We start from the raw sequence: 24,779 nt of genomic DNA on the forward strand, positions 1-24,779 counted from the left end.
ACATTAAAAGTTACTTTCTGGATGGAACAAGTTAATTAACGGACAGTTAAGTGAGTCCTGAGTTCTTTTTGTAAGCGGAAATAATTAACTTTTTATGTTACATCAAACACCTGAAGCGCTAAGCTGTAGGCCAAATTTTTCCTGCTCGTAAATAACGAAAATTCGTGAAGTGTAAAGTGTGTTAAGTGATTTTATTACATTTTTAAGCGAGTATTCTGTGTTTCGCTCCCTCATAAGTGTAGTTGCCGTACGATAGTCAGAGATGGAGAGGTATGCGTAGACAGTGGCTTTCTGGACCCTTGGATGACTGTGGTGGAAAACTGAATGCGGAACTTCGTGAGTCATGGAATAGTAGCCTCAAAAAAACAGATCGCTGAAGAGGAGGCAAAGATTTGTACCCTTGATGCTGAATTAGAACACGTGAAATTGACGGCGAATGGAGATAACATCGTTGGAACTGAGTACAGTAACAAGCAATGAGCGAAAGGGAGCCTTCTTCATCTATATAAGCTTGCACTACCGAATAAATTTTACTTGTAATCTGAAGTATGAGGGAAAGGGCCCCATCCAGCTGTATATCGCAGAACGGTTCAGCAGCCTCTAGCAAAGAAACTATGTGTAGGTGGGTACCAAACGACAATAGGAAGAAGAGAATACTGCTGCTACATAGTAGCCATGGAAGGAATGTAGGCTAGATGGTACACGACAAATTAGTAATAATGTGCCAGGTCGCAAGTATTGAGGAACCAAGTGGTAACCTTAGTCATGTCACAGAGGACATACTGAATCTGTGAAAAGGTTTTGACAGTGATGATTAGGTTACTGAGGAAGGAGGAGCGGGCAACAGCCTGGCTAAGGAGAGTAGTTCTAGCACAAGGGGTGAACTGAATGAAACAGGAGTAGCAACTACATACAGAAATCTGAGTTTTGCGGAGTTCCTACAGCGTATGTCCATCCCTGCTCTAACTCTGCTGTGAGCCATGTAACACTGACCTGAGCAGGTTGATGCCGACTGAACTAAAATCACATATGAGTTCTCCGCGGGGGTTGAGGATTATCACACTAACCAAGATCCCTGTGATAACTGGTGTTAGAGAGGTACCCGTTTTAGATTAGAATCAGTATTGCTGCACATTGTTTTGGAAGAAGTCAAAATAACAGAAGACCCCGCAAAGTGCTGAAGAATGCATGGAATAGTAAAATAAGCTATTTCATAAAAATATTAGGGGATAGTTAATAAGGTAGAAGAGCTTCACCTCTGTTTGGAAAACTTAGAGAACTCTGCAAAGATGGAGACCCTGTACGTATCAGAGATCGACATAACCATAGCGATAGACAACTTGAATTATAAAAGATTACTCTCTAGTCTTCCCCCATGAAACTTTCCGGGGTGGGATGGCTGGCGTGCCTCAGTGATACAGGAAGCCGTAACATAGGTGCAACCACAACGGAGGGGTATCTGTTGAGAGGCCAGACAAACGTGTGGTTCCTGAAGAGGGGCAGCACCCATTTCAGTAGTTGCAGGGGTAACAGTCTGGACGACTGACTAATCTGGCCTTGTAACATTGACCAAAACGACCTTGCTGCCCTGATACTGTGAACGGCTGAAAGTAAGGGGAACTGCAGCCGTAATTTTTCCCGAGGGCACGCAGCTCTGCTGTATAGTTAAATGATGATGTCACCTTCTTGGGTGAAATATTCTGGAGGTAAATTAGTACTCCATTCGGATCTGTGGGTGGGAACTGCCCAGGAGGCTGTCGTTATCAGGAAAAACAATGGCGTTCTAGCATGTAGCGGAGAAAATTTAAAAATGGAAAGGGATAGGTTGAAGTTAGATATAGTAGCAATTAGTTAAGTTCGGTGCTAGGAAGAACACAACTTCTGGTAAGGTTAATTCAGGGTTATAAGTAAAAAATCAATTAACGGTAATGCAGGAGCAGGTTTAACAATAGGTAACAAAATACGACTGCGGGTATGATGCTAAGCCCACTCCCACCACGGTAGTATAAATTTATGTGTCAACTAACTCTGTAGATGATGAAGAGATTGAAGAAATGTATGATGCGATAAAAGAAGTTATTACGATAGTTAATTTAATTGTGATGGGAGACTGGAATTCGACAGTAGGAAAAGGAAGAAAAGGAGAAATTTTAAGTGGATATGGACTGGGGGGAAAGAAGTGAAAGAAGAAGCCACCCGGTAGAATTTTGCACAGATCATGATTTAATCGTCGCTATCGAATCATGAAAGATGGTCGTATACGTGGAAGAGACATGAAGACACTGGAAAGTTTCAGACTGATTATGTAATATGAAGACAGGGAGCCCAGAACCGGATTTTAAATGTTAGACATTTCCAGGGGAAGATATGGACTCTTACCACAATTTATTGGTTATGAACTATAGATTAAAGAAAAAAGATTGCAAAAAGGTTGGAAATTAAGGAGATGGACCTGGATATGTTGAAAGAATCAGAAGTTGTTGAGAGTTTCAGGGGAACATAAGGCAGCAGCTGACAAGAACAGGGGGGAGGAACAAAGTAAAAGAAGAATGAATAGCCTTGCGATATGAAATAGTGCAGGCAACAAGGGGCCAGATAGGTAAAAATGCAAAGACTAGTAGAAATCCTCGGGTGACACAAGATATACTAAATTTAAATGACGACAGGAGAAAATATAAATATGCAGCGAATGAAGCAGGTGAAGAGGAGTACAAAAGTCTAAAAATGAGACAGAGGAAGTGCTAAACGGCTAAGCAGGAATGGGTGGAAGGAAATATAATGATTTAGAAGCATATATCATTATGGAAAAAATATTCCACCTTAAAGAAAATTTAAGAGTCCTTTGGAGAAAAGAGAACCACCTGCATGAGTATAAAAAGCTCAGATGGAAAACCAGTACTAAGCAAGGAAGGTAAAGTGGAAAGGTTGAAGGAGTATTTTGAGGTTCTATACAAGGGTGATGAATTTGAAAGCAATATTACAGAACTGGAAGATGACATAGATTGAAATAAAGTGGGAGACATGATACTGCGAGAATAATTTAATAGAGCACTAAAAGACCTAACTCGTAGCAAGGCCTTGGGAGTAGACGACATTCCGTCAGAACTACTGATAGCCTTGGAAAAGTCAGTCACGAGAAAATTTATCCATCTTGTGAGCAAAATGTGTAATATCAGGCTTCAACAAGAATATAATAATTCTAATTCCCAAGAAAGCAGGTGCTGACAGGAGTGAATGTTATCGAACTACCAGTTTAATACGTCACGGCTGCAAAATATTAACACGAAATCTTTACAGAAGAATGGTAAAGCTGGTAGAGGCCGACCTCGAGAGGATCAATTAGGATTCCAGAGAAGTGTGGCCACGCTCGAGGCAATACTGACCCTACGACTTGTTTTAGAAGATAGGTTAAGGAAAGGCAAATTTACGTTTATAGCATTTGTAGACTTAGAGAAAGCTTTTGACGATGTTGACTGAAATACTCTCTTTGAAATTCTGTATGTATTATGGCTAAAACGCAGTGTGTGAAAGACTATTTACAACTTATACAGAAACCAGGTGGCAGTTACAAAAGTCAAGAGGCGTGAAAAGGAAGCAATGACTGAGAAGGGGAGAGAGACAGTGTTGTAGCTTATACCGATATTGTTCAATCTGTACACAGTAAAGAAAATAGATGATCAATATGGAGTAGGTATTAAACTTCAGGTTGAAGAAATTAAAAACTGTGATGTTTGGCGATGGCATTGTACACAGTTTTTAGTTTGACAACATACACTCCTGGAAATGGAAAAAAGAACACATTGACACCGGTGTGTCAGACCCACCATACTTGCTCCGGACACTGCGAGAGGGCTGTACAAGCAATGATCACACGCACGGCACAGCGGACACACCAGGAACCGCGGTGTTGGCCGTCGAATGGCGCTAGCTGCGCAGCATTTGTGCACCGCCGCCGTCAGTGTCAGCCAGTTTGCCGTGGCATACGGAGCTCCATCGCAGTCTTTATCACTGGTAGCATGCCGCGACAGCGTGGACGTGAACCGTATGTGCAGTTGACGGACTTTGAGCGAGGGCGTATAGTGGGCATGCGGAAGGCCGGGTGGACGTACCGCCGAATTGCTCAACACGTGGGGCGTGAGGTCTCCACAGTACATCGATGTTGTCGCCAGTGGTCGGCGGAAGGTGCACGTGTCCGTCGACCTGGGACCGGACCACAGCGACGCACGGATGCACGCCAAGACTGTAGGATCCTACGCAGTGCCGTAGGGGACCGCACCGCCACTTCCCAGCAAATTAGGGACACTGTTGCTCCTGGGGTATCGGCGAGGACCATTCGCAACCGTCTCCATGAAGCTGGGCTACGGTCCCGCAAGCCGTTAGGCCGTCTTCCGCTCACGCCCCAACATCGTGCAGCCCGCCTCCAGTGGTGTCGCGACAGGCGTGAATGGAGGGACGAATGGAGACGTGTCGTCTTCAGCGATGAGAGTCGCTTCTGCCTTGGTGCCAATGATGCGTGTTTGGCGCCGTGTAGGTGAGCGCCACAATCGGGACTGCATACGACCGAGGCACACAGGGCTAACACCCGGCATCATGGTGTGGGGAGCGATCTCCTACACTGGCCGCACACCTCTGGTGATCGTCGAGGGGACACTGAATAGTGCACGGTACATCCAAACCGTCGTCGAACCCATCGTTCTACCATTCCTAGACCGGCAACGGAACTTGCTGTTCCAACAGGACAATGCACGTCCGCATGTATCCCGTGCCACCCGACGTGCTCTAGAAGGTGTAAGTCAACTACCCTGGCCAGCAAGATCTCTGGATCTGTCCCCCATTGAGCATGTTTGGGACTGGATGAAGCGTCGTCTCACGCGGTCTGCACGTCCAGCACGAACGCTGGTCCAACTGAGGCGCCAGGTGGAAATGGCATGGCAAGCCGTTCCACAGGACTACATCCAGCATCTCTACGATCGTCTCCATGGGAGAATAGCAGCCTGCATTGCTGCGAAAGGTGGATATACACTGTACTAGTGGCGACATTGTGCATGCTCTGTTGCCTGTGTCTATGCGCCTGTGGTTCTGTCAGTGTGATCATGTGATGTATCTGACCCCAGGAATGTGTCAATAAAGTTTCCCCTTCCTGGGACAATGAATTCACGGTGTTCTTATTTCAATTTCCAGGAGTGTAGCAACAGTTGTCAGGGTAACGCATCTCGCCAACATCAAAAAGTGAAATAATCCTATACACAACAATATTAAATATTAACTCTGAGAAAGAATATTATTCCTAAACACAACAATATTAAAGTTTAATTAGAAGTTTCTTCACAAAATTGTTCCTACACATACGTTATGATGTTGGTCAGTACTACGAAAATCGTCCGATTTCGGTAAAATGTTTGATGCTATTTAGGATGGCAATTAAGTCTACGGTGGATGGTTAGTTATGTGACAAATTGGGCGAAAGATTACCCAAGGCCGCTCGAGTTTACAGTTAACGCAAGCTGGTGAACCAACAAAGTTTATGCCACTGCACGCGGTATTTACCTTAAGCTGCGACGTGCTGCCGTCTGATAAGCCGCTCTCTTCCGCTGAAATTCCTATAAAACTCATTTAACCTCTGCTGAACTTCCCAGCAGAAACTTTTCCTATGTTATGTGAGGAAATATGTACTAATCGCTAGTCTTTGTAGGTGGAGATATACAAGCGCATGGTTGGAGCAGTGTGTGTATTATAGCACTCTCTCAGTTCTCACAAGAACGATTAACTAATTGGCTGGTTCGCTTCTCCACATTTGGAGCTAAACGTCGCTACAGCTAATTTCTAGCTGGATTTCAGCCGCTGTAAACGCAGTGTTCACACAAATTTCTTCTCTGCGTTATACAGAGCGTTAAGCGCTCTGTTCTGCACTTCACGCCAGTTCAGAGAAAAGTCCACGAAAATTTCTCTCTTGTCTTACTCATGGCCGAACTGCCCACCTGGGTAAATTCATTCTTCATTTCACAGCCTTTATCGACCAATAGGAGCGTTCCTCTTATTTTGTGGAAACCGTCTCTACCAATCGCAATGTCCTTTCTGTTAACGCTGGCCTGGGTGGCCAAACGGTTCTAGGCGCTCCAGTCTGGAACCACGTGATGACTACAGTTGCAGGTTTAAATCCTGCCTCGGGCATGGATGTGTGTGATGTCCTTAGGTTAGTTAGGTTTAAGTAGTTCTAAGTTCTATGGGACTGATGACCTCAGAAGTTAAGTCGCATAGTGCTCAGAGCCATTTGAACCATTTGAACCTTCTGTTAAACTGAGTCGAAACTTCAGAATTTTTCTCCTTCCTAGTGCGTTTCCGCTAATCTGACGTTTTGTGCCCATTCTAGACACCTAAGTACATTGACCTTCACATGTGCCGCACTCAGTGGAGATGTGATTGGAATGCATTACTGGTTTTCTTCATCTCCCTTTGGAATTCTGAAACGCAGCTTTCTGAAGCTTTTTTTTCTGTCCCTCTGCAGATGTGCCACAACACGCGTTTCTCTCGCCTGAATCACCTGGTCGGGTCATTGACTTTCCACCTGCCACCCCTTTACGTGGTTTTCATGGTAACCTCTGCAGCGCGCCTTCGCTTCTGCTCTTGTCCCTCTGGCTTTCAAAATGCTGCTTCTTCCACCTTCTGCTCAAAGACATACGTTATGTAGGAATGGTGTGTTAATTACTGTCATTTGACTGTCATCCCTTTTTTCATTACATACTGAGAGGCAAATTTCCTCATAACCGCCAAATGACGTTAGGTGTCAATTCACCTTCTCGTTGTGATGGATAAAGGTCTCGTGTAAGGTGTAAATCTGGCCTTTATTTATTTTGCCATCTTACAACATTATAATTCTGTTACAGACAGAAAACCAATTAGAAGAGCAGTTGAACAGAATGGTCAATGCCTTGAATGGTCGGTATAGATTAACATCAACAGAAGAAAAACAAGGGTATCAGAATATAGACGAATTAAATCGGATATTGCAGAGTGAAATAGATCAGAAAATGAGAAAGTTAAAGTAGTAGATGAGTTCCGTTATTTGGGCAGCAGAATAAATAATGATGGCCGAAGTAGAGAGGATAGAAAGTGTAGGCCTGCAATGACAACCTCAAAAGCGTTTCTGCAGAGAACAAATTTGTTGACATTAAATATAGATTTAAGTGTTAGATAATCTTTTCTGAAAGTATTTGTATGCAGTGCATCCATGTATAGAAGTGAAGCATGGACGATAAACAGTTGGAACAAGAAGAGACTGGAAGCTTTTTAAATTTGGAGCTGCGGAAGAATGTTTACGATTAGATGGGTAGATCATGTAACTAATGAGGAGGTACTGAATAGAACTGGGGAAAAAGAATGTTGTGGCACAATGTGACCAAAAGAAAGGCTCAGTTGGTGGGACACGTTCTAAGGCATCAAAAGATCACCAAATTAGTAGTACTTGAGGAAAGTGTCGGGGGGGGGGGGGAGATGAGGGGAGGGTAAAAACCGTAGAGGGAGACCAAGAGATGAATACACTAAGCAGATTCAGAAGGCTGTAGGTTGCAGCAGTTATTTGGAGATGAAGAGGCTTGTACAGGACAGAGCAGCGTGGAGAGCTGCATCAAACCAATCGTCGGAGTGAAGAACACAACAAAAATGACAAGACTCCCGTGTGTTACCCTTGCAAATTTAATATGGGAAAAAGAGAAGTTATTACGTATATTGAGATTGGAACATAATATCAAAAACATTTTGACATCTAGATTTTGAAGTGATCAGCACATAGAAATGTGTGCTTGTGAATTTATATTGAAAAATAGATCACTTTTAATTGAATCTGTTATAGATACCCACTAGTAAATTTCGAAATGTTTATGAAGAGTCTGGATTCCTTACTAAGACAGCAGCAAGCAATTGACAGTGACTTAAATGCAAATTTTCTGAAGGATAAGAAAATTCGTCATGGAACCTTACTTGATTCTACCACTTCATATCAATATTTAACTTTCCTACAATGGTGGATAAAGACAATAGGATCCTGATTGATAATGTTTACTTGGTGAAGTTCGTAGGAAACCAATGTTGACACAGTACAAAAGTTCTCTCTGAACATGGTGAACAGTTAGGATAAATAAGATAGTGCCTTAGAGTATTACTACTCCTCAGTGGATATTGGTTGGAATAATTTACGACTCAAGGACAAATGTTTCGAAGAATAGTTTACAAGAGGTGAGCTGCAATGAAACTTATAATGATCTAAATGCTAACGAAAACTTTAATCTGTTTCATGAGAAATTCTTCGGATTACGTGAAAATAGCTTGCCACATAACCTAATCACCAAGGACGTTAAATACCCATATAAAAATTATGGATCACTAGCGGGCTCAAAGTAACATGTAAAAGGAAAAGGGAAATGTATCTATTGGCAAGAAAAATTATAGATCTTGCATTAGTTGCACATTACAAAATCTACTCAAAATTACTATGAAAAGTTATTAAAAACCAAGGCACTTTCACATAATGTTGTAAATCAGTAATTCCGATAATAGATTTAAGACTACATTAATGTTGTGAAACGATGTGATAGGTCTACCAGCCACAGAATAGGATAACACCACTAATGAACTAAATGGAAGAGCTGTAAATGACGAACAAACATATTCAATAATCGTTTCTTAAACATAATACTAAATATAGAGATGAACAGTTCAAGAGAAAAATCGCAGCAGTATGTTGAAAAAGCAACTCTCATACAATTCTGTCATTAAAATGTATCACTAACTACTCCTTCTGAAATTAAGAAAGTCATATGTGTCTGAGAAATTAAAAGTCATATAGATTTGGTAGTGTTGCCAAAAAGGGATAAAGATTTGTTCCCAAATAATAAGTCCTTTCTTATTTGAACAATGTAATGCATCACTAACTGAAGGCATTTTTCCAAAGAAATAGAACTATCAATAACTGTCAATAACTATCGACCTGTTTCACTACTGACATCATTTTCCAAAATTTTTTAGAAGGTGATGTATTCTAGAATAATATCTCCCCTGAGCTGCAATAATATCCTCAGAAAATCACACTTTGGATTCCAGAAGAGTTACTCTAGTGAGAAAGTCATTTACGGGTTTAAACGCCAAATTTTACAAGCATTGGTAGTAAAATACCTTCAGCTGGTCTCTCCTGCGACTTATCTCAGGAACTGGATTGTGTGAATCACAATTTTCTCCTAGATTAATTGAATTTTTATGGGTTTGTTGGTATAGCCAACTAGTGTATAGTAAAATATCTAACCGATAGAAAGCAAAAAACTGTACTTAGTAATTCACTAATGTAGTGTGGGGATATTACTCTGTTTGGGCAGAAATCGCATATTGGCAAAGCTCAGTCTTAGTTCTAATAGTGTTCTTCATATATGTAGACGATCTTCCGTCCAAAATACGACAGAGGCAATTAGTTCTTTTTGGAGATGACACTAGCATTGTAATCAATAGCAGCTTACGTGTAGTAACAGAAGAAATGGTGAACAAGTTACTTAATACACTCCTGGAAATGGAAAAAAGAACACATTGACACCGGTGTGTCAGACCCACCATACTTGCTCCGGACACTGCGAGAGGGCTGTACAAGCAATGATCACACGCACGGCACAGCGGACACACCAGGAACCGCGGTGTTGGCCGTCGAATGGCGCTAGCTGCGCAGCATTTGTGCACCGCCGCCGTCAGTGTCGGCCAGTTTCCCGTGGCATACGGAGCTCCATCGCAGTCTTTAACACTGGTAGCATGCCGCGACAGCGTGGACGTGAACCGTATGTGCAGTTGACGGACTTTGAGCGAGGGCGTATAGTGGGCATGCGGGAGGCCGGGTGGACGTACCACCGAATTGCTCAACACGTGGGGCGTGAGGTCTCCACAGTACATCGATGTTGTCGCCAGTGGTCGGCGGAAGGTGCACGTGCCCGTCGACCTGGGACCGGACCGCAGCGACGCACAGATGCACGCCAAGACCCTAGGATCCTACGCAGTGTCGTAGGGGACCGCACCGCCACTTCCCAGTAAATTAGGGACACTGTTGCTCCTGGGGTATCGGCGAGGACCATTCGCAACCGTCTCCATGAAGCTGGGCTACGGTCCCGCACACCGTTAGGCTGTCTTCCGCTCACGCCCCAACATCGTGCAGCCCGCCTCCAGTGGTGTCGCGACAGGCGTGAATGGAGGGACGAATGGAGACGTGTCGTCTTCAGCGATGAGAGTCGCTTCTGCCTTGGTGCCAATGATGGTCGTATGCGCGTTTGGCGCCGTGCAGGTGAGCGCCACAATCAGGACTGCATACGACCGAGGCACACAGGGCCAACACCCGGCATCATGGTGTGGGGAGCGATCTCCTACACTGGCCGTACACCTCTGGTGATCGTCGAGGGGACACTGAATAGTGCACGGTACACCCAAACTATCATCGAACCCATCGTTCTACCATTCCTAGACCGGCAAGGGAACTTGGTGTTCCAACAGGACAATGCACGTCCGTATGTATCCCGTGCCACCCAACGTGCTCTAGAAGGTGTAAGTCAACTACCCTGGCCAGCAAGATCTCCGGATCTGTCCCCCATTGAGCATGTTTGGGACTGGATGAAGCGTCGTCTCACGCGGTCTGCACGTCCAGCACGAACGCTGGTCCAACTGAGGCGCCAGGTGGAAATGGCATGGAAAGACGTTCCACAGGACTACATCCAGCATCTCTACGATCGTCTCCATGGGAGAATAGCAGCCTGCATTGCTGCGAAAGGTGGATATACACTGTACTAGTGGCGACATTGTGCATGCTCTGTTGCCTTTGTCTATGCGCCTGTGGTTCTGTCAGTGTGATCATGTGATGTATCTGACCCCAGGAATGTGTCAATAAAGTTTCCCCTTCCTGGGACAATGAATTCACGGTGTTCTTATTTCAATTTCCAGGAGTGTAGTTTCAGTGAGTAGCTTACTGGGAATGGACTGCTCTCAGTTTTAAAAAGACGCTACACAATCAGTTATGCACATTTCGGGTGTACTGCACCCATGATAAGTGTAATACATGGTAAGGAAAAAATAAATAGGCTGGAAACTTCAAAATTCCTACGTGTCCAGTTTGTTGAGAATTTAAACTGGATGAGTACGTTCTGGAACTCCTAAAATAACTTAATTCAGCCATATTTGCTGTCAGAACCTTTGCTAATCTTGAGGAGACCAAATCTGTAACTCGACACATTTTGCATACTTTCTTTCTGTAATATCACATGGAATATGTGTGGGAATAAGTAACTCGTTGTCCGACTCTTCCCGGAAAGTTCTCTGTCGGAATTTTGATGGTAAACATCTCCGTGATCCACAACACCTGGAGTCTGTTCAGCGTCCCCGTACTCCCCCTACTGCACAACGCCTCTCATGTAGCGCCTGCCACTGGAGTTCGTTGAACATCCCTGTAACGTTGTCGCGCCGAACAAACTAACCCGAGACGAAGCGCGCCGGTCTTCGTTGCATTTTCTCTACCTTTTATATCAATTCTACGAGGTAAGGGTCTCAGAGTGATGAGCAGTATACGAGAATCAGTCGAACAAATGTTTTGTAATCTATTTCTTGCGTGGATGAGTTACACTTCAATAAGATTTGTCTTATGAATCGCAGTCCGTCATCTGCTTTTCCTACTAGTTGCTTTTTTATGGTCATTCCTCTTAAGGTCGCTCTGGATGGCTACTCCTAGATTTTTATAACCTACTGTTTCAATGATTTTTCCATCAGTAGTATAGTTGTACAGTAAAGGATTTCTTCTGCCATGTATGCGCGATATGTTACACCAGGGGACACATGCGAAACTTTCGCACTTTTATAGTTTTAAATTATGACGTCAGGGTTTGGCAACCGCGAAGGAAACAAGTATTAGGGCAGGCATTATCGTGCTGATGGCCCAGGATGGCTTGCAATGAAGGGCGTAGAATATCTCGACGTATCACTGTTCTGAAATGGTGTGGCCGATGAAAACTCAAGGGGTCCTGCTACGAAAAGAAAAGGCAGCCCCGGCCATCATTCCCGCTTATCGGGCCGTATGGTGAGCCACAGTCCCGTTGGTATCCCCCCAATGACTGGGGCGTCTCCAGACACATCGTCGACCTAAAACCTCACTGACTGAAGCAGAACTTTCTTCAGTGACGAGTCCTGCTTAGAACTGGGCGCCGATCGCCTGCGAAGACTTGTCTGCAGTCGCCACAGACAACGGAGGGATAAGAACCTGAGTGTTGGCGCCATACGGTCCGACAAGCAGGACTGATGGTCTAGGATGGCATTTCATTTCACAGCCAGAGCCCTTTGGTTGTCACCCGCGGGACTCTTAAAACACAGCGGTATCTCGACAACATTCTACGCCCCGTTCTGTTGTCTTCCGTGGCAAGCAAACCTGGGCGTGCATGTCAGCAAGGTAATACCCGCATGCAGACGGCGAGAGTTTCTATTGCTTGTCGCCGTGCTTGCTAAACCATAACTTGGCCAGTAAGATCGCCGGATCTCTCTCAGTTGGGAACGTTTGGAGCATTACGGGCGAGGCCTTCCGGACACCTCGGGATTTTCACAATCTAACTCGCCGATTGGAGAGAATTAAGCACGATATCTCTCAAGAGGACATCATACAACTCTGTCCATCATTACAAAGCCGACTAACTGCCTTAAAAAGGCCAGAGTTGGGTCAGAGCGTTACTGACTTACACAATTTGTGAAGCTCTTTCTCTTGCACACATCATCCAATTTTTGTGAAATTCTATTTATTTGTTTGTCTCTAAGTGTACATCGCATCTACCGATTACGAAACTATTCTAATAATTCCACAAGTTGCGACATCGTCGCGAAAAAACAGTCACCCGTATATTATATAAATTTCCTTTAATTTACGTCTATGGTCACAAACTGTTTGATAACAGATTACCGGTTTCGGTCTTTAACGACCATCACCAGATCTGCAGTACATTAGGACTTTGTTTTTATGAAACAGATCTGATGATGCTCATTAAAGACCGACACCGGTAATCTGTTATCAAACAGTTTGCGACCATAGACGTAAATTAAAGGAAACTTATCTAATAATTCCTTCATATGCGTAAAAGACATTCCATTATTATACATCAGATTGACATCAACTATATTAATTATGAATATATGTCCGACGACCATTCTTGAAAACGTGAATGGCCAGCGTTTTTTTTTTTTTTTTTTTTTTTTTTTTCAGTCGCTAGCCATCCTCCGTTGTTCGAGCGACCTACGATAAAATGGAAATACTTCAAAGGCAGCGCATTCTTCCACATTCTTCCACCTTTTTCAGCTGCGGATTGAACGAGAGAAAGGCAGCGGTGTCCATCACAGTGGCACAGCGAAACGCCTTCCACAGCCCGCACAGAGCGTGAGGTGCGAATTGCATCTGTAAATGGGGGGTGAAGGGATGGGGGAGAGCAGATAAAGCAGATGCGTGCCACGCCCGCCAGTCACGGCCGCCGTCCTGAGCGAGGGAGAGATGACTGGAGCGATCAGACAGCCTCCAGCTGTTCCAGGAAGCGGGCACAATGCGCAGACTCCCTGGAACACGCCGGCGCGCGCCTGCCGCTGGGTTTCCAGTCTGACGTAGACGCAGTCTGAGGAGTGTTAGATTACAGGTCGACGCGGAATCTATAAACACTAGTAGCATGAATGCATTTTATTACTGACTCTTGTAATTAACGGAATTCCAATATTTAAGGTCAAGCGGATGGAATGTGACTGACGTGTTCCCTTGAACGAATGCTTCGATCACCCTAAGTTCCTTTAAAACTGAAAAAATTAAAATCTAGGCTGGCTCTGAGGCTCAGTTTCTTCTGATAAGGAACAGCGCGATTTCTTGAGAAAATCACGACAGTGCTATTGAAAAGTTGCTGCACTTAACCGCAGCGAGAGATAGAGTAAGGAGTAGGTAGGTGGCTGAAGACCACAGTAGCAAAGAGCGTTTCACAAAGGAAACTACGAGTAGTCGTAATTACGAAAATTCACACGCATTTTCAAAGGAAATATACACTACTGGCCATTAAAATCGCTATACCATGAAGATGACGTACTACAGACGCGAAATTTAAACGACAGGAAGAAGATGCTTTGATATGCAAATGATCAGCTTTTCAGAGCATTCAAACAAGGTTGGCGCCGGTGGCGACACCTTGAACGTGCTGACAACCGATTTCTCATACACAAACAGCACATGACCGGCGTTGCCTGGTGAAACGTTGTTGTGATGCCACGTGTAAGGAGGAGAAATGTGTACCATCACGTTTCCAAATTTCATAAAGGTCGGATTGTAGCCTAGAGCGATTGCGGTTTATCGTATGACGACATTGCTGATCGCGTTGGTGGAGATCCAATGACTGTTAGCAGAATATAGAATCGGTGGGTTCAGGAGGATAATACGGAACGCCGTGCTGGATCCCAACGGCCTCGTATCACTAGCAGTCGAGACGACAGGCATCTTTTCCGCATGGCTGTAACGGATCGTGCAGTCACGTCATCGCCATACTGGCGTATCACCAGGCGTGATGGTATGGGGTGCCATTGGTTACACGTCTCGGTCACCTCTTGTCCGCACTGACGGCACTTCTAACAGTGGACGTTACATTTCAGATGTGTTACGACCCGTGCCTTCATTCGATCCCTGCGTAGCCCTACATTTCAGCAGGATAATGCACGACCGCATGTTGCAGGTGCTGTACGGGCCTTTCAGGATACAGAAAATGTTCTACTGCTGCTCCGTCCATCACATTCTCCATATCTCTCTCCACTTGAAAACGTCTGGTCAGTGGTGGCCGAACAACTAGCTCATCACAATACGTCAGTCATTGCTCTTGATGAACTGTCGTATCGTGCTGAAGCTGCATGGGGAGCTGTAACTGTACACGCTATGCAAGCTCTGTTTGACTCAATGCCCAGGCGTATCAAGGCCGTTATTACGTCCAGAGGTGATTGTTCTGGGTACTGATTTCTCAGTATCTGTGCACCCACATTGTGTGAAAATGTATTCACATATCAGTTCTAGTATTTTTGTCCAACGAATACCCTTTTATCATCTGCATTTCTTCTTCGTGTAGCAATTTTAATGACCAGTAGTGTGTTATAGCCTAATCAATCGTCGAAAAGCTAACTTAACCCCTAGCAAAATATAATGTGGAACCTGAAACACAGAGAGGATACATAACGTTCGCAGACCTTTGTTCGCAAACCAAGGAAACGCTTACCATATTTCTCGACTCCTGGCCTCCTCATCAACCAGAAAACGAATGTCCCACGTGGCTGTCCACGTACAAACGTTCGGACCAGGCAATGGGTGGTGGGAACAGGTACCAAATGGTTCAAATGGCACTTAGCACTATGGAACTCAACATCTGAGGTCATCAGTCCCCTAGAACTTAGAACTACTTAAACGTAACTAACCTAAGAATATCACACACATCCATGCCCGAGGTAGGATTCGATCCTGCGACCGTAGCGGTCGCGCGGTTCCAGACTGAAGCGCCTAGAACCGCTCGGCCACACCGCCCGGCTAGGGAACAGGTACCATCTGCCCTCCACAGTGCATGCCAAAACTGTGGTCCTGCCACACCATCATATTACTCTCTTTGGTCCCAGAATTGCTTACCCAGCAGTTTGAGTCGATAATACATCAAACCACACTAGACTACCTAACTCTGTGACGGTTCTGGAGTGAGTTTCGAACTACTCTCTTCTATTTGTTTTCCTATTCATACAGGATAGATCAAAGGATGTGGGGCTATTCGAGGACAGAGCAGCAATAAACAAGCAGAGACAAGCTCTCGTTCTTCTTCGAGAGGATATGTGTCGGACTGACAAGGTACGGTATCCAGAAATTCAAGCACAGCGAGCCTGTTACGTCATAAGTCACACTTAGCATTAATGAAAGACTTTGAACACAACGCATTCACTATGCTGTCTTAACTTTCGTCTGAAACATCTACACGACGAAACATCTTCTGTCGCCACGCATGCATCTCAATAAACACACCGTGGTGACAAAAGTCAGTGGAGAGCGATATGGTCATAAACAGATGGCACTAGCGTCGCGTACACAAAGTGTAAAAGAGCGGAGCAATGACGGAGCTGTCATTTGTACTCAGGTAATTCATATGAAAAAAATTCTGTCGTGATTATCGTCGCATTACGGGAGTTAACATACTTTCGGCGCGGAATGGTAGTTCGAGCTATGCGCATAAGACATTCCATTTCGGAAATCGTTTGGGAATTCAATATTCTGAGATCGACAATGTCAAGAGCGTGCCGAGAATACCAAACTTCAGACATTAGCTCTCACCATGGACAAAGCAATGGCCGTGCTTATGCGTATGCGTTAGATCAGTAAGGCGAAATTTTGCATTAATGGCCTAGGGCCCCAGAGGACCGATGCAAGTGGCTTTGCTAACAGCATGACATCGCCAGCAGTGCCTCTCCAGGGGTCGCGACCATATCGCCTGGACCCTTGACGGCTGCAAAACTATGGCTTGGTGAGGTGAGTCTCCATTTTAGATTGTAAGAGCTGATGGTAGGGTCCTAGTATGGCGCAGATCCTACGAAGCCATGGATCTGAGTTGTCAACAACGCACTGTGCAAGCTGCTGGTGGCTTCTTAATGGGCTGAGTTGTGTTCACACGGAATGAACTGGATCCTCTGGTCCAGCTGAACCGACCATTGATTGCAAATGGTTATGTTTGTCTATATGCAGAAAATGTGCAGCCATTCATGGACTTCATGTTTCCAAAGAATGTTGAGACTTTTATGCATGACAATGAGCTGTGTCACCAGGCCGCAATTTCTTGCAATTGGTTTGAAGAACATTCTGGACAATTCGAGCTAATGAATTGGCCACCCAGATAACGAAACACCAGTTCCATCGAACATTTGTGGAACATAATAGAGAGGTCAGGTCATGCACAAAACCCTGGGTCGGCAACACTTTCGCACTGCTATAGAAGCAACATGCCTTCAGGGGACTTCCAGCGACTTGTTGAGCCCATTCCATGTCGAGCTGGCGCACTAAGCAGGGCAAAAGGAGGTCTGAAGAGATGTTAAGTGACATCTCATGATTTTTGTCACCTCAGTGTATGGCTGTAATGTCTCTCCTTTGAATGTAGTACTTTTTCTTAGGTGTTTTGAAATATAATATTCCCCCAGTTTAAACGAAATTTAATAACACTGTATCTGACGAAAAAAATGTAATTCCCAGACGTCACTGACACTTCGAACACGTACAGACCGATAGCGGTTACGTAAACGATTAGGGTTGCAATTTTCAGTGGCGGGTAGAACTGCACTAGTGTCGTTTGTGTTTACTGTTGTCACAATGCCTGGCAACTGACAGAGTTTGAAAGGAAATTAGTATTATATTAATACCTTCAACTGCAGACGGACGTTGATATATATCAACGGGGACAGGTGAAATGTGTGCCCCGACCGGGACTCGAATCCGGAATCTCCTGCTTACATGGCAGACGCTCTATCTATCTGAGCAACCCAGGGCACAGAGGACAGCGCGACTGCAGGGACTATCTCGCGCACGCCTCCCGCGAGACCCACATTCTCACCTTGTATGTCCACACTCTGCATTCGTAGTGTCCCACCTCCCACCCCAACACACTCATTACTCGTAGAAGACGTTATTACCAAGTGCCGCAAGAGTTCGGGGAATATGTGTGCATCCGCACAGAAGAAGGTCATGGCCGGCATTGCCAGAACTATATACTTATATGGATATGGTGTCTGTTCTTTCTAACAGAAGAAGGTCATGGCCGCCATTGCCAGAACTGTATACTTATATAGATATTGTGTCTATTCTTTCGAACATGTCCAAACTTTCTTCTTCTGTGCGGATGCACAAATATTCGCCGAACTCTTACGGGACTTGGTAAGAATGTCTTTCACGAGTAATGAGTGTGTTGGGGTGGGGCACTACGAAGGTAGTGTGTGAACATACAACGTGAGAATGTGGGTCTCGCGGGAGGCGTGCGCGAGATAGTTCCTGCAGATGCACTATCCTCTGTGCCCTCAATGGCTCAGATGGATAGAGCGTCTGCCATGTAAGCAGGATATCTCAGGTTCGAGTCTCGGTCGGGGCACACATTTTCACCTGTCCCCGTTGATCCGTTGATATATATCAATGTCCGTCAGCAGCTGATGTAATATAATTCTAATTTCGTTCTAGACGGCAGCTCATCAATGGTGTCTGTACTTTCGGACATGTCTCAAAGAACAGACACCATACCCATATAAGCAGACAGTTTGGAAGGCGTCTCATTGTAAGTGTCCATTTGTCTGGCTAGCAGAATCGTGCAATTCCAGACTTGTGGAACTTCAGATGAGGCAGTGGCCCAACGTTGGACACCCGGGAACGCCAGGGCACGTATACTCTTCTGCAAGGTTCCGTTCGACCGCATCTGCCAACCACAAGGAAGGATCACTGTCTTGTCCACAAGGCACTTCAGAACTTCTTCACGTCTGCGTCTGCCATCCGAGAGCAAGTAGTGGACTCCCTGTTCATTCTGTGTCACCCAACGCTGCTGGTGGAAGACTTGCACCAGACGGACTGGGAAATTACTCTCCCATGCCTATGCTGCCGCTAACACGACTACACGAACGGCTTCATTTGGACTGGTTCCGTCACCGCGGAGCGTGGACTGCTGATGAATGGTGTCTCATCCTCTAAGGCGCTGAATGCTAGATCCGCACTACCCTGGATGACCATCGCCAGTGAGTGTGGTGGATAAATGGAGTTAGGTTCTATTCTTGTAATATTTTGGAGAGGCACAGCGGTGTTACCCCTGGCGTCATGGTGTGGGGACACCATCGGGTATGACTTCAGGTCACGGTTGGTGATGACTGAGGGATCTCTGATGGCACAGTGGTTTTTCACGGACATCCTGCTTCGTCATATGTTACCTCTCATGTAACACTATCAAGGTGCCATTCTTCTACCGGACAATGGTCGTCCAAATACGGCACTGTGAACTGTCTGTAGTGGATTTCCATGCAGTCTTGAAGAAGTAGTGTTGTCCTTCCAACACAAAGACAGTGTTGACTCTTGACATGCAGACAAGTAATGGGCCACAACAGAGCAAACCCACCACAGAGACAGTCGAAGTTTTGAAGGATATTGGTAGGTAGGTCATCACAGAGTAGACTCACTGTAGTATTGGTAGAGATTACGGTATTGGTAGGCCACCAGAGGTGCAGACCCAGTGTAGTCCTTGTAGAAATAGTGGTATTGGTGGATCATCAAAGATGTAGACCCACTGTAGTCCTTGTAGAGACGGCCAGCAGCCATCTGTTGCGACTGTGCAGGTGCACAATCACCATCGAAGAGTCTTGCGGAGAATATAGTAAGTCCATGAACCAACACTTGTGCACTCACTAAAATTTTTTTGAAATGTCCTTAGAACCAGCAATGCTGTTAACCAGTCCCTTGCTGAATTATTAACACACGTGCAAACACCAACAGTCCCTACTTCTCACATATAGTCCATATACTATGACCAACAGAAACATGTGCAGTGAAATGTAACTTACAAGTTACTTAATTTGATGAACTGGTGTCAATTACAATTTTATAACATAAGAATACAATAACAGCGGTACAAAATACATCATTAAAGAACATAACAATACAAATAACATTTGTGGTAATGCAGGTTTTACTGAAGAATCGAAATAACATATACATCAATGTTACAGGAATTATGACATAAGTAAATACATAAAAGATGAGAATAACTTTTCAAACATCAACTTCACACGTGAGCATTAAAACAAAACAGAATAAATAATGACTTAACATCTTTACAAAGTAAATAACATAGGATTTGAAAAATTCTACAACATAATCTTATTAGCTAAACATTTAAAGACAGGAAAAAGACAAATACGCAATACACTGAAAACGAACCCTGTCTTTCCTTTTGTATTATTCCTCTACGTGTTTATGCAGCTCTCCATGCTACTCTATCCTGTGCAAGCTTCTTCATCTCCCAGTACCTACTGCAACCTACATCCTTATGAATCTGCTTAGTGTATTCATCTCTTGGTCTCCCTCTACGACTTTTACCCTCCACACTGCTCTCCAATGCTAAATTTGTGATCCCTTGATGCCTCAGGACATGTCCTACCGACCGATCCCTTCTTCTAGTCACGTTGCGCTTCAAACTTCTCTTCTCCCCAATCCTATTCAATACCTCCTCATTAGTTATGTGATCTATCCACCTTACCTTCAGCATTCTTCTGTAGCACCACATTTCGAAAGCTTCTATTCTCTACTTGTCCAAACTAGCTATCGTTCATGTTTCACTTCCATACATGGCTACACTCCATACAAATACTTTCAGAAACGACATCCTGATACATAAATCTATATTCGATGTTAACAAATTTCTCTTCTTCAGAAACGCTTTCCTTGTCATTGCCAGTCTACATTTTATATCCTCTCTACTTCGACCATCATCAGTTATTTTACTTCCTAAATAGCAAAACTTCTTTACTACTTTAAGTGTCTCATTTCCTAATCTAATTCCTTCAGCATCACCCGATTTAATTTGACTACATTCCATTATCGTCGTTTTGGTTTTGTTGATGTTCATCTTATATCCTCCTTTCAAGACACTGTCCATTCCATTCAATTACTCCTGTCCTTTGCTGTCTCTGACAGAATTACAGTATCATCGGTGAACCTCAAAGTTTTTATTTCTTCTCCATTGATTTTAATACCTACTACTAATTTTTCTTTTGTTTCCTTTACTGCTTGCTCAATATACAGATTGAATAACATCGGGGATAGGCTACAACCCTGTCTCACTCCCTTCCCAACCACTGCTTCCCTTTCATACCCTTCGACTCTTATGACTGCCATCTGGTTTCTGTACAAATTGTAAATAGCCTTTCGCTCCCTGTATTTTACCCCTGCCACCATCAGAATTTGAAAGAGAAATTCCAATCAATATTGTCTAAAACTTTCTCCAAGTCTATAAATGCTAGAAACGTAGGTTTGCCGTTTCTTAATCTTCCTTCTAAGATAAATCGTAAGGTCAGTATTGCCTCACGTCTTCCAACATTTCTATGGAATCCAAACTGATCCTCCCCGAGGTCCGCATCTACCTGTTTTACCATTCGTCTGTAAAGAATTCGCGTTAGTATTTTGCAGCTGTGACTTATTAAACTGATAGTTCGGTAATTTTCACATCTGTCAACACCTGCTTTCTTTGGGATTGGAATTATTATATTCTTCTTGAAGTCTGAGGGTATTTCGCCTGTCTCATACATCTTGCTCACCAGCTGGTAGAGTTTTGTCATGACTGGCTCTCCCAAGGCCGTCAGTAGTTCTAATGGAATGTTGTCTACTCCGGGGGCCTTGTTTCGACTCAGGTATTTCAGTGCTCTGTCAAACTCTTCACACAGTATCGTATCCCCCATTTCATCTTCATCTACAACCTCTTCCATTTCCATAATATTGTCCTCAAGTACATCGCCCTTGTATAAGCCTTCTATATACTCCTTCCACCTTTCTGCCTTCCCTTCTTTGATTAGAACTGGGTTGCCATCTGAGCTCTTGATATTCATACAAGTGGTTCTTTTCTCTCCAAAGGTCCCTTTTATTTTCCTGTAGGAAGTATCTATGTTACCCTTAGTGAGATAAGCTTCTACATTCTTACATTTGTCCAATAGCCATCCCTGCTTAGCCATTTTGCACTTCCTGTCGATCTCATTTCTGAGACGTTTGTATTCCTTTTTGCCTGTTTCATTTTCTACATTTTTATATTTTCTCCTTTCATCAATTAAATTCAATATTTCTTCTATTACCCAAGGATTTCTAGCAGCCCTCGTCTTTTTACCTACTTAATCCTCTGCTGGCTTCACTACTTCGTCTCTCAGAGCTACCCATTCTTCTTCTACTGTATTTGTTTCCGCTATTCCTGTCAATTGTTTCCTTATGCTCTCCCTGAAACTCTGTACAACCTCTGGTTCTTTCAGTTTATCACGGTCCCATCTCCTTAATTTCCCACCTTCTTGCAGTTTCTTCAGTTTTAATCTACAGGTCATAACCAATAGATTGTGTCAGAGTCCACATCTGCCCCTTGAAATGTCTTACAATTTAAAACCTGGTTCCTAAATCTCTGTCTTACCATTATATAATCTATCTGATACCTTTTAGTATCTCCAGGGTTCTTTCATGTATACAACCTTCTTTCATGATTCTTAAACCAAGTGTTAGCTATGATTAAGTTGTGCTCTGTGCAAAATTCTACTAGGCGGCTTCCTCTTTCATTTCTTAGCCCCAATCCATATTCACCTACTATGTTTCCTTCTCTCCCTTTTCCTACACTCGATTTCCAGTCACCCATGACTATTAAATTTTCGTCTCCCTTCACTATCTGAATAATTTCTTTTATTTCATCATACATTTCTTCAATTTCTTCGTCATCTGCAGAGCTAGTTGGCATATAAACTTGTACTACTGTAGTAGGCGTGGGCTTCGTATCTATCTTGGCCACAATAATGCGTTCACTATGCTGTTTGTAGTAGCTTACCCGCATTCCACTCGATCTATTATCACTGAAACAACGCCACATACCCTTTCAAACTCGTGAACCTTCATTGCGCTTCCTCTTGTCTCATGGGTGCTTCAATTTTTTTGTCAGGCAGTAATGCTCACAACAGTTTGTGTTTACTATTTGGTACTCATATTGTTGGTCGTATCTCTACCCAGTTGCATTTACAAGGAAACTTCGTGAACGGTTCAAGATATCAAAATATAGAATGCAGAAAGGCGAAGAGATTTTGTTCAGAGGGCAATACTCTTGACTGTACATCAACGAAGATGCTGAATCAGACACGTCTAAAATCTTCTCAGCGTTCAGAGCGCGTCAAATCGGTGACACATCTCGAGCCTTCGAAGATTAACACAGGCCATTTCACCAGAAGATGACTGTCTAACCGGAGCAATGTCTGCTTTCTTTACAGTAGTGGTCAAACCTCTCACTGGCCAGCTGACTTCGCTTGGAATTCTGACTTCTATTGGTGGTGTGACATCACCTGTAGGGCGAAATTCGCTTACGCAAATGCAGGAAATCTGCAGTGTGGCAATACGCCCTCACCCTTCTCGGCCCGGCCGCATTTGAGGGACGGAAGGGAAACGGAGACAACTGTCAGTGTCACGCACCCTCCTTAAGAGTTACGATTTTTGCTTGTGTTTTTTGGAAGATGTTCCGTTTCAAGTGCTCGTGTCCGTTTATAACCTCAATCTCTGCCACACCGCCGTTTACCTACTTTTGGGCATGCGAATCCTAACCTCCAGATGATATCACTCCGCGAATGGAAGTCACAATTCTGTCAACGTCACCCAACGAATGACAGACTTGAACGCCACTGTAAAGAAAGCAGACCTCGCTCACGACAGACGGTCGTCTCCTAAGAAAGGAGATGGTAACAGTTTTCGAAAGCTCGAGTCTTTGATTTGACGCGGCCTGAACACTGTGAAGATTTTTACCGAAGTACATCACTTCAATGGCATATGTAAATCAAATACGTTTTTAAATGGACCGATATGATTTTTAACGGCATTACAACATCCTTGAAAAGATGAGGACAGCCATATAACGCTTCTTGATGATGGCAGGAAAGATGACCCAAACTTGTATACAGGAAACACTCTGAAGAGCGTAATGTTTAAACCTTGCTCTGGACTCACATTAGGGAGCCCGAACAAAGACTACGTGCTAATATCCCAGTGAATCAACACGGTTTCACTCCAGGCAGATCAACACTGCACGCTGTTCAAGAAGTCATTCAACAATTAGCAATGATTCTAGCACAATGCACTACCCAAATTTATGGGATATTTACAGACTACTCAAAAGCACCTGACAGTATCAAAAGGAAGATCCTCGTGCACAAGCTAGTGAATATAATAGGTAAATCAAGTGACGAAATAAAAATAATATACCACGGCATAAGGATGGTAAAGGACACCATCCAAACTAAAGGGGTCCTACAAGGAGATGCGATGAGTCCGGTACTCTTTAAGTTAACGACAGTGGACTTCAGGAAGACTACAGAGGCAAAAAACTTAAAACTGCTTATTGTTGTAGATGACATGGTCGTCCTCTCCACGAGACTATAAGACCTAAAAATAACCATGGACACCAACAGAAAACGGGAGTTAGAGAACTCGATGGAAATAAACAAAAACGAAAGAAATGAAATTTGGAGAAGGAGAAAGAATATCAAAGACAGGTCATTTGACTTGTGGTGGATCAATATTAAAATTCATATCCAGCTTTAAATACTTGGGAGTAACGCTTCAGTCGACTGGAACAACTACCTCTCTGCATATACAAGAGCGAGTGGCAGCTACAAAATTTATCCGATTGAGGTAACGCTGTTCAGGCTCAAAGTTGTGTCAGCTCCCATATACGGGGGGTTAGGTTGAGTTGCGGAGAAGAGACCAAACAGCGGGGGCATCAGTCGCATTGGGTTACGGGAGGATGGAGAAGGAAGTCGGCCGTGCACTGTCAAAGGAAGCAGCCCAGCATATGTCTGAAGCGATTTAGGGAAATCACGGAAAACCCAAATCAGTATGGCCGGACGCGGGATTGAACTGTCGTCCTCCCGAATGCGAGTCCAGTGTGCTAACCACTGCGCCACCTTGCTCGGTGCCATATACGGAATTCAACTTTTGTGGACCTTCT

Source organism: Schistocerca gregaria, chromosome 6 (assembly GCF_023897955.1).
Source record: "Schistocerca gregaria isolate iqSchGreg1 chromosome 6, iqSchGreg1.2, whole genome shotgun sequence".
NCBI lineage: Eukaryota > Metazoa > Arthropoda > Insecta > Orthoptera > Acrididae > Schistocerca > Schistocerca gregaria.